The following is a 9708-nucleotide window of genomic DNA, read 5'->3' on the forward strand; positions in this document are numbered from 1 at the left end:
TCCCCCGGCAAGCGTGCCAGATGCCTGGGGGCCCTGTGAGGCAGCTGCTATCCGGGGACCCTCCCACTTCCCCGATCAGTGCAGTCGGAAGCCAACTGAGAGCTGTTTGTTCCCAAGCCTGTTTACACCAGTTGTACTTTTTCCATTTAAGACATGTAACTAAATATTATGTAAACACATGATATGTGAGTGTGAAAAGGAGAGGTGTTTCTATGAAGCTACATCGTCGTCTTGGAAAGACTTGTCGATGACGAACAAAAATTGTGGGCAAATTAAGCATAAACAGCATAACTCTAAAAGTTTGTGGGGAAAGTCATAAAAATCTAGGCAGACTCTTCAGTGAGACTGCCTTTCAGCCGTCTTTGGATTTTTTATCTTCTTTAAAGAAAGTGGAACCTGAAAATCATAACAGGTTTTTGGTTTATACAGGAAATGGGAAATTCCCAAAGACAAGGCATTGCTCCTGTACCAAATTTGTGAATGGGTGCACACTCATTTATATATCTGTGAATATAGTGCTCACTTAAGCAGCACGTATACTAAAATTGGAACAATACAGAGAAGATTAGCATGGCCCCTGTACAAGGATGATGCATAAATATCTGTGAATATATATAATGAATATCAATGAATATATACATATATGTAATGAGAGTATCAGTTTTATGATTCTGTGCTTAACCAGCTCTTTTAGACTATCAACCCAGTCGTGTTGAATTGGAGGGTTTCTATTGTAGCTGTGGTTTGCTGTGTAAATTATATGTGTCCACTGAGCATATCAAGATGCTTCTACTATGCAGGTTACAAGAGAACTGAGCCAGGCTTGGGAGAAAGCAGACACACATCTCCCTTAGCATGCTATTCAAGGACCCGTGTAACTGGGGACACTGTGGGCAGAACTGTCTACACAAGCTCTCTGACTGCACTCACTAACTTTCTCCCACCCTCATTCTCTCACCCCCTCTATTTTTCTCTCTACATCTCTCTCCTGTCTCCCTAACCAATGTAGTCCCCCTAACCAAGAAGAAGTCTACATTCTTCCAATGGAGAAACCATTTGGAGTTGAACAACAGTATTTTTCAAAGTACTTGTTTTCAAGAAAGATCACCTTTGGCTTAAAAAGATTTGAAGTATTTATGTGAACCCAGCACACACACACAAACACACACACACAGAGAAAGAGAGAGAGAATTCCTTTAAATGATGAGATAATGATATTTATTAATATGTGATTTACATGAGATAATTCAGGAATATACCTTTTTCTCATGAAGGGAGATCAGGATATAATGAAAGAAATCTTATCTTAGATGTCCTAAAGTCCAATGTGATTTAGGTCATTTTCTATCCTCTTTGGTCTAAAACATTTTGGAAAGAACTTCCATTGTCTCTGTGCTCTGTCTAGACGCTATATCAGAGCACAAACAACTGCAGGAAAAACGTAAGAATGCCTGTAGATACTGGACACACTAACAGAGGTATCCGAGAGCCCTCAGGAAGAATAATATTTTACCATGAGGTGGTTGTTGCCTTTAGCAACAACAGCCATATGAATATGCTTTAATTTTTTGCTAATGTGGATGCTTAAAATCATACAACAGGTATGATTATTGGGTTCCTGTTCACCCAGGGAATGCAGTTCCCACAGATGAGTATGCGGAACATGAATTTTGTGGGAAAGCATGAATCTACCTACCTCCAACAAATGAGACTGTCCTTCATTTAAGTAATAGCTCATAGGGGTTTAATTTTGATAGATCGTGAGGGTATTTTATTCTAACACATAGACTAGATGCTTCTCTCAAGTTAATGGGCAACAATTGATGGCTGCCAGATTAACTAGAAAGGAAATGTTTCTCTCTGCAGTTCTGGACAATAATGCAGTTTAATGGTATTTCACCTGGGTGGACTTTTAAGATGGATATATTTGTCTTTTGCCTCTCAGGTCATAGGTCCAAATTTGGAGCAGATGGTGGGAAAGATGGATGGCCACAGAGATCTCCAGGTGAAATTGGTTGGAGTTCTGCAGTCCTCATTAATTCCAGGTTGACCATCCATCTCCATCTCTCTGAGCCTACATAATGAACTCTGATTTCCGAGGGTTTTCTGTGTCTCGAATAACAAAAATGTGCTGACTAAAAGCTGAACAGATTGAAAGAAGGCTCTCCTGATATTTCAGACTTTTGGAAGAAAGGGGATGTCTCAACCCCCTTTCTTGTCTCAACAAGAAATCTTGTTGTTTTGACTTTGAGCAGTAGTGGATTTTCTTTCCTGGTAAGGAGTCACAACTGGGCAGGGTATGACTCTAAAGCTCAGGGACTGAGTTTAAGAGACAGATTTTTTCCACTGTTGTTAAGGTAAAAGAGAGACTTTTTGGTTCTTTTTGAAAAAAGTTTATTTATTTTGAGAGAGAGAGAGAAAGAGAGTGCAAGCAGGGGAGGGGCAGAGAGGGGGAGAGAAAGAGAATCCCAATCCACATTGCCAGTGCAGAGCCCATCGCAGGGCTCAAACCCATGCACCATGAGATCATGACCCAAGCTGAAACCAGGAGTTGGACACTCAACCGACTGAGCCACCCACATGCCCCAGACTTTTTTGGTTCTTACGTTAAGTCTGATGAGGGACTTATCCCCCATGACCAAGCAAGACTGACCGTGTTCACCCAAGCCATGGAATGAGGTATAAGAAGCAAGTGATTGTGAGAAAACCCCATAAGCATTGTTCTAGACTATAGAGGTAAAGAGGAGACCCCCAAGATCACTGGAAGGAGGGGCCCATGGAAAGTACTAGAAATTAGAACAATGTCTATGTGAACTTCTTGATCAATGGCCTGATGTTTTCATTCACTTCCACATTAGGGTACATTTATTGACATAGTTGTTTTTGCTCATACTCAAGACTCTTCCTGATAACCGATTTGTATTACTATTATTTTTTATTGCATTGTATTTGCCCCCATTCTGAGCCAGATGCCCTCTGTTTACAAACATTGTGAGAGACTTAATTAAGAGGACACATGATCCCCATTGAAGATGAGATTTATGTGTGACTGACAGGGGGATCATTAACCCTTTGGTTGTTGTAGACGCAGAGATACACGTGTGCTCCCACATGTTGGAGGAAGGGAACATATGAGCAAACAAAATCTGACAAATCTCAGGTGCTTCCGACCATAGAAGAAAATGCCCAGGAGATGTGCACTTAGTTTTAAGAAAAACTAAGTTAAGTGTGACATTTTCGATGGGCTTTTTCCTTCACTTGAGCAGAATGACAGTATTTTACTAGTCAACCAAGACATAAATCAAGATTTAAACCAACTTCTCACCTTTCATGCAAAGCCTAACCTCAGTAGTTATTAAAAATAAATGGGATTTAAATAGATGTAGAAGCACCTATTTTATTTCCAATTTCACGCTCTTGTATTTTGCACTGCGGTTTTTAGATCTGTTGGTGAAGGCAAAACAGCCCTGAGAGACAGCTGGGAAGGGAACAGGCTTTTAAGTCCATGACAAAGTCCTAGGCTCTGGGTTCAGCTGTTACCAACTCACCAAGTGACCTCAGCCCAATTTCCTCACCTTGACAATGAAAGCAATAACGCTTACTGTCTTTTAACGGTATGCAGTGGTATCCATGATTGGCACCATTAGTGATTTTAGACTGAGAGTCTGAGAGGAGGTTTAACTCTCTTCTCTTCCTCAGGGACTGTAAGTCAGGGATCCAGGTCCAGGGAAGGCATTGGCTTTATTTTCTCCCTAGTCTACACAGCAGTTACCGTGTCCAGTTACCCCGCATCATTCTGATTAGAGTCAAGGAGAGATACACTCCTCTCCCCCACATCCTGACATTCTCCTGGATTACCAGATCTCTCTCTGTCGTACTCTCCCTGCTCACCTGGGCAAAGTCTCCAGGGGGTCCCTCCCTTTGCTGTCACCCGCTATGTGTTTCACTAATAACTGACTTCTAGGTGAATAGTAATTCTTCATTCTCAGCTGCTCTCACATGTGTCACTTTGCTTTCTTGAGAAAAGCAAAGTTTGCTTTGTTCTTACCATGTGCAGGCACTGTGCTTACACTTTGCTGTGTCATCGTCTTGTGAAGTTGAGAGAACTGTGAGTAAAAAGTGACGAGCATACCCCGGACTGGACAGCTGTCCTGTGGGGGGCCTGCCTCCGGAGCCCGCACACCTCCCCCCACCACCTCTGAGTCTTCATGCGTGTCTTGTGCAGTTGTCTTCCAACTGTTTGCTCTCCACCTGGTCTATCCTGCAGGCCACCACCACACATGTCTCCTCACACTGCCGTTCTGGTATTATCTGCTCCTCGTGACCTGCCCGTTGTTGTATCGCACACCAGCCCTTCAGGAGCTCATCTTGTCTATTTTCCCTCCTGCTTTCCCCAAACCAGTTCTCAGCTGCCACCAAAATGTGCTGTTTACTAGTTCCCAGCTACTTTTGCACCTCCGCACATTATCCTTTGTCCCCGTCTCCCAGCCTCCGACTGTCCTTAGAGCCAAGCATAAATTTGGAGCCCCGATGCCTTCTATGACCTGCCCGACGGGAGACCATTTCTCTTCCCTCTGAGTTGTGGTTCTTACTGTATCATCACTCAGGTGGCACAGTGTGTGGGGCCTGGCTGGGTACTATTGCTCTCTGTTGCCAAGATCTCTAGAAGGGTCTTGTGCTTACAGGGGAGGGCGCCTCAAAGCAGTTAGTGACGGTGCTGGGGCCAGAGCACCGTTTCTCTAAATCCCAGACTGGTGGTCTTTTTCTACTATAGCTTTTTACATTCTGTCCTTCCTTGGGGGACAAAGACACTACCTGTCTATATTCAAAGTTTATGTGGCATCCAGTGTAGAGTCTTGTATCTAGGCAATATTCAATAAGTAGTTATGGAAAGAAAGCAAAGGAAAGAAGAGAGGAAGGAAAAAAAATACTAACCCTTACATGGCACTTTTGTTGTAACTTAATCCCTTTTCCAGTCTACTCCCTTGAAATCCCAATGAAATAGGTCCTGTTATTCTCAGCCCCATTTTACAGGTCAGGAAACTGAAGCAAGAGAGGCTAAGTAACCTGCCCAAGGTTACAGAGCTGGTAAGTGACACAGTGAGGACCTGAACCCAAGGAGTCTGGCTCTTGGGCCTGAGCTCTTCTTCTGCCATGTTCTGCTACAGGGTCATGAAGGACGGACAGACAGGGAAAGACACAGGAAGAAGGATGAGCCTCAAATCAGTGCCCAAGACAAGAGAGCAGAGGACATTTAGATTAGTCTGCCATGTTTGGTCTTCTTTCCACTGGGAAGAAGCACTACTTATAAGTCAGAGCAGTGGCTGGGCTGCAGAATTCATCACTACTACCTGGATCTGTTGGGAACTGATTGCTGTGAAACTGCCTGAACACAATGCACCCAGACTGCCTGCCTCATATTCTAGTCACTAGAGGAGGCTTAGCCAAGAGACTGTTAAATAGCTCACGTGCCCCCGACCCAGAGTCCTTTAGTAAGGGGGAGGTTGCCACTTCCTCCCCTGACACTCCCTCCAGAACTCATGCTTTCCGTGGAATGCTCCCGTCAAGGTAACAGTCCCAGACTTGAAATCACCATGACTAGAAATGAGTGGCAAATGTGTCAAGTGTGGCTGAATCAAGCTGATAAAGAATATTGAATGGGGGCTTTTATCCTTAGAAGCAGCACTGTTAATGTGGTTGGTTTTTAACCAGGCTCCCAGTAGCTATTAGCATTTCTGCTCACGATAGCACGCCTCTCCCTTACACACACAAAAATCTATCTTAAATGTATTGTGAACTTTAGAGCATGTTAGCGGAAGTGACCTATTGTTCAGGAGCACAGAAGGATGACTTTGCCAGCATCGAGAGAACACTTTGCACCCAGAATCCTAGAGTGAACGGAATACCTACGCCAGCTTTGATGAATCACAGCTGAATCATGTTTAAGTGTGTGCTGCATTTTGAGGGATTCCCTTCTTCCTCCTCCCCCCTCCTCCCTCCCCCCCCAACTCCAGGGTGAACGGCATTGCTCTTCCTGTACAAAACCATTTTTTACACGCAAGACCACTAAAATGCTTTTGTTGCAATGTTGTGAATGCGTCAGGTGTTTGTTGTGGCCCAACTAAGACAACTTTATAGGTTAATGAAAAGTGCTTTATCTTTCCTCTAAGCAGAACATTGAGTTCTCTCTCTGCCTCTTTGATTCCAAGCAAATCTGTCTGGCCTCGGTCCTTGCCCCCTCCCGCATCTGCACCACTCTCTTGTAGAGCTCATGGTATATTTGATTGACCGTGGGCCTGTCTGTTCCTAGTAATTAAGAACTCTCTGAGCGGTGTGAATGTGGGTCACCGTTCATCTGGTTTCTTGGAAGAACTGTGTGCGTAGCAAAGAATGAATGGACCAGGTAACTTGCTTTTCTTAGTTCCTGGGAGACCTTAGGCATTGCTGTTGTACTGGACAGAGCCCAGACTGACCCTGAATGAAGCAGATCTGGGTTCACGCTTCTGCGCTCTGTTTCACCAGCTTGTGACCTTGACCAGATGAGTTAGCTTTTCTGAATTTCAGTTCCCATCTGTGAAATGAGGGTGAGAAGGCCTGGCCTGAAGGGTTATTGAAAGGATTGCAAACACTGGATGTAAAGTGCCTGGCACTGGCATGCAATCATTTAAAAAAAATCATAAAAAAATCATTTAAAAAATAATTATTCATTTTTGAGAGAGAGAGAGCATGAGGGAGGTGGGGAGGGGCAGAGAGAGAGGGAGACACAGTCTGAAGCAGGTTCCAAGCTCTGAGCTGTCAGCACAGAACCTGATGCAGGGCTCAAACTCAGGATCCATGAGATCATGACCTAAGCCGAAGTCGGACGCTTAACCAACTGAGCCACCCAGGTGCCCCTGCAATCACTGATAGCAGTTTTTATTGTTATTTCTGCTCTTGTCCTGACTGTCGTTGCCACTGCTTCTACAGGTAGCTCTTGTATATGGCAGGAACTGAGGGGAACTTGAGTTCTGTGGTCTCCCATGCACGTAGGACACAGCTTTATTTCCAGGCCACCTGCTTTCCTTACCACAGCAGCTAAAATCGCTCCAAAAACAATAAAAAGTAAATATAAAAAATGCAACTACATAGAGGTGAGAACAAAGAATGACGTGTTTCCTCACTCCAGCAGGAATCCCTTGATGAGTGGGTACCTTCTTCCTTCCTTGTTTACTTCCTTCTGCCCACAAATATTGACAGGTACCCACAGCACATGTGCAGGGCTCGGCAGTGAGCCACAGAGGCCACAGTTGAATCACACATGGATTCTGTCCTTAAGGAGTTTATCATCTCCCAGGAAAGAGGTAGGACCATAAGAGAGACACTATTGAAGGGCTGTGGAGTTTAGGAGGAAAGAGGTTTTATGAAAGAGGCAGCCTAGCATCATGAAGAACATATATTGGGGGTTGGACCATTGGGTTCAGACCTTGGCCTTGCTACTTCCTCGTTCAGGCTACTTGGACAGGCTAGGTCACATCTCTGTGTCTCTACTCCTTCACCTTTAAAATGGGTATAATAATAGGATCTACCTCTCGAGGTTGTTGTAAGGATTAGGTGAGATGTGTAAGGTGCTTAGAATAGGTATGGATTTACCCTTCAAGAGAAAGTGGGCAAAATGGTCTTTTTAGATGGTGGAGAAACATGAGACAAGGCAGAGTCTACCCTGAGGTAGAGGGTTGGAGGAGGTGAGAAAGAGGGAGTGGCAGCTTGAGATGAGGTTATGGATGCTCTTGAGTGGCAGGCCAGGAACCTTGGACTTTACTGAAAATGTGAAATGTAATCCATCTTCTAGAGTTCCGTGGTCAGTGTGCGTGAAGCCAGAATCTGAACCTGTCTCAGGGTTCGTCTCTACATTTCAGTTGCAGCAAACCTGGCAATGAACCAGATGTCAGTGGGCATGAAGTTGAAAGTTGGATTAACAGGGCTCAACACATCGGCCTGAATTGATACATCAGGGAAGAGGTGCAGTGGAGCCCCAGCAGGAAGTGAAACCATGGAGCAGAGGGAGGGGAGGTGTAGAGGCATGGGGGTGGGGAGGGGACAGGAAATGTCCTACTATTACCCATGCACTGCTTCCTTTTTACATTGCAGATTTTTTTCTGTAGGGGATAGTCAGCTGTTTGGTTTTTGTTTTTGTGTGCTGTTTTATTTCTTTTGAGTCTTGGGATGCATGCAGTCATCTTGACTCTCTGTGCTAGGGTGGTGGGAAGGTGGGGGTGATTAAAGCTGACCTCAGGAGACCTTGGTTTCAGTGATCTACGCATGTCGCGCTTTGTCAGGATGTGGATGGAGGGTGGTGTTGCTTGCTGCCTCCTCCTCTATGCACCAATGGTAGGTTTCCATAGGATTTCAGAAAGGGCTGCTCGGGGTTCACAGGGTCCCTGAGAGGATGCCCTCTTATCTTGGGATTTGTCTTTAAATGAAAACTTGGAGGGTCAGAATGCCTTACGTTTGATTCACTTTTGACTTTATAGCCATGACAAGGCTATCTTCAATTTTAAAAATAATCATCCAAGTTCTTATGAGTGAGAAATCTTGTTTGTAAGTTTTTAAGTGGAATTTATTGTTTTTAAGTGTTACGGGGCTGTAGGGCAGTTCCCGAGACCACATGGAAGTCATTTAAAATTCATTGTGGGACCAAATAGTATACAGTAAATCTATGTATGTGCCTGGTCAAGATCAATTTACCATAAAACGTCTGTGTTGCAGCATGGGAACCGGGAAATGACCAAGTGCAACTATAACGTGATCTGTTGCTCTGGAACTCGCTATGCAGCTCCCCACACAGGTGACTGGGAATGAGACACCCCCGTGTCAGCACTTAGAAGTGTGATCTTCTGGTCCAGGCCACATTTCTCCCGCAGTAGAGGCTCACCCAAAGAGATGTTGAGTGATCTCCGGAGAGGTGCCTGGGCCCTCTCTCAAGGGATCCTCGTGAGCTAGGAAGATAGACAAGCACATTCATAAATGATGGAAAGTATCTGTTGATTTAGGCTTTAAAGACATTTTTTTTTTCATCCTCCTCCAGTGTCTCTTTAATAGAGCCTGATATTTCAGTCTTGGAAACTATTAGTTATCCGTCATATCCCCGCTGAAGAGTGGAGTTTGCCCCCAGCTGTCTGATAGCCAAGTCACACTAACTTCAATGGGAACGGCACATGCTTGTCCAGAGGCAGAATTTGGCTTTTAAACTGAGGCCTGAGGGGCCTGTTTAATATATTATGTAAGAAAGAGTGAGGTCATATAAACAGTCGTGGCTCCTACCTTGAACCAAAAGTCATCCTTATTTGGTGCTTCCAAAGTTAGAAAACAATACAGGCAGTAGAAGCTCTCTCGGGATCAGTGAAGAAATAATGGCTGCCTTGTTCTAGACCATGGGTTTTGTGACAGTGTCAGCAAAGCAGGCTGCCTGCTGCTTTTAGCCCTTGAGGTTTGGACTGGTTTCATTTACCCCCTCAGTCTACTTAGAAGGAATGTTCTGGAAGTCCACTGAATCCCCACCTGCTGTCAGGATGCCCAGGCATCATCGGGGGTAGGCTCTGCCATGAGGCCCTGGGCCTTGGGTCCCGAGGTGAGGATCAAGGGCGCTGCAGCCCTTGGAAGGGAGCAGGTCCCAGCCCCACATCCCTGCCGCTCTTCAGGACCCCTCGGCAGCAGAGTCTAAGAAGACAG

The 9708-nt window shown here is 44.9% G+C and overlaps 1 non-coding gene across 1 annotated transcript; it reads left to right on the forward strand.

Moving 5' to 3' along the window:
- Positions 1-515: 515 nt before the first annotated feature.
- LOC144235900 (U6 spliceosomal RNA) lies at positions 516-622 on the forward strand. The gene has a single exon (XR_013336348.1). It is a non-coding gene; the product is annotated as a U6 spliceosomal RNA (small nuclear RNA).
- Positions 623-9708: the final 9086 nt, after the last annotated feature.

The sequence above is a fragment of the Crocuta crocuta genome, unplaced genomic scaffold, assembly GCF_008692635.1.
Source record: "Crocuta crocuta isolate KB4526 unplaced genomic scaffold, BGI_CrCroc_1.0 scaffold10, whole genome shotgun sequence".
NCBI lineage: Eukaryota > Metazoa > Chordata > Mammalia > Carnivora > Hyaenidae > Crocuta > Crocuta crocuta.